Source organism: Pan troglodytes, chromosome 16 (genome assembly GCF_028858775.2).
Source record: "Pan troglodytes isolate AG18354 chromosome 16, NHGRI_mPanTro3-v2.0_pri, whole genome shotgun sequence".
NCBI lineage: Eukaryota > Metazoa > Chordata > Mammalia > Primates > Hominidae > Pan > Pan troglodytes.
The window spans coordinates 18,222,640-18,224,002 of NC_072414.2; positions in this window are offsets into that span (position 1 = coordinate 18,222,640).

A 1,363-nucleotide genomic window follows, 5' to 3' on the forward strand; every position below is an offset into this window, starting at 1 on the left:
CTTACAGGGGGTATTGTGAGATATCTCTGCACTGATCACCCAAGTGATGTAACTCTTGTCTAGACTCTGCCTACAGGCGCATTTTAACATATCACTGCAGTGATCACCGAGATGATGTAACTCTTATATAGGCTTTGCTGACAGGGGGCATTGAGACATATCTCTGCACTGATCACCGATGTGATGTAACTCTTGTGTGGGATCTGCTTACAGGGGGCATTGTGACATAGCTCTGCACAGATCACCTAAGTTGTGTAACTCTTGTCCACTCTGCCTACAGGGGGCATTGTGAAATATCTCATCTAAGTTCTGCCTACAGGAGCTTTGTGACACATCTCTGCACTGATCACTTAGGTGATGTAAGACTTTTATAAGCACTGCCTACAGGGAATTTTGACAAATCTCTGCAATGATCACCTAGGTGATGTAATTCTTGTCTACCCTCTGCCCAAAGGGGGCATTGTGAAATATCTCTGCACTGATCACCCTGGTGATGGGACTCTTGTCTATACTCTGCCTAGAGGGGGATTTGTGACATATCTCTGCACTGATAACCCAGGTGATGGGAGTCTTGTCTAGGCACTGTCTATGGGGGCATTGTGTTAAATATCTGCACTGATCACCCAGATGATGTAACTCTTGTCTTGGCTCTGTCTACAAGGATTTTTGTGACATACCACAGCACTGATCACCTAGGTGATGTAAGCCTTTTATGGGCTTTGCCTACAGAATTCTTTGTGACATATATATGCCAGAATTTCATGGATGGACATGGTCAGAGAGAGGCCAGTGGGCTCCCGTGCACCTCAGCCGGCCTGTGCACTGTGGCTAGTGCAGCAAGGAGGCCTGCCTAGACAGCCGGCCAGTGGCTCTTATAAAGGCCCTCAGGCAGGCAGGCTAAAACACTTCATGAATGGCGGTGACACCTGGGTCAGCCCACCCCAGCCCAGAAGTGCCCCAAGGTGTCGAGGGCTCCGGCCCTTGGGTGGAGTGGTGGGGGGGGGGAGGGCGTGGTGATGATGGTGGTAGGTCCGGAGAGATGAAGAGGAAGGTGGTGAGGGGGAAGGGGTGAGTGGGGCGCGTTTTGGGGGCTGGCTCTCCGGACCTCGCCAGGAATCCCACGGGAACTGGAAGCCACTCTCTGTGCTCCCACGTGTCTTCAGCAGGGACAAACCGGCCTGGGAGGCTGGAGGGGAGTGAGGAACTGAACCTCTGTGGGAGTCTTCAGTGTTCCAGGCCCTCTCTCCGTGAAAGAGGCAGTGCCTGTGGGTGTCGCCGTTGCCGGGACTGTCTTACACACGCAGGCGTGTGTCTCTCATTCATTTCCACGGAGGAGACCAGAGCGAGACCCCAGAGAGAAGAT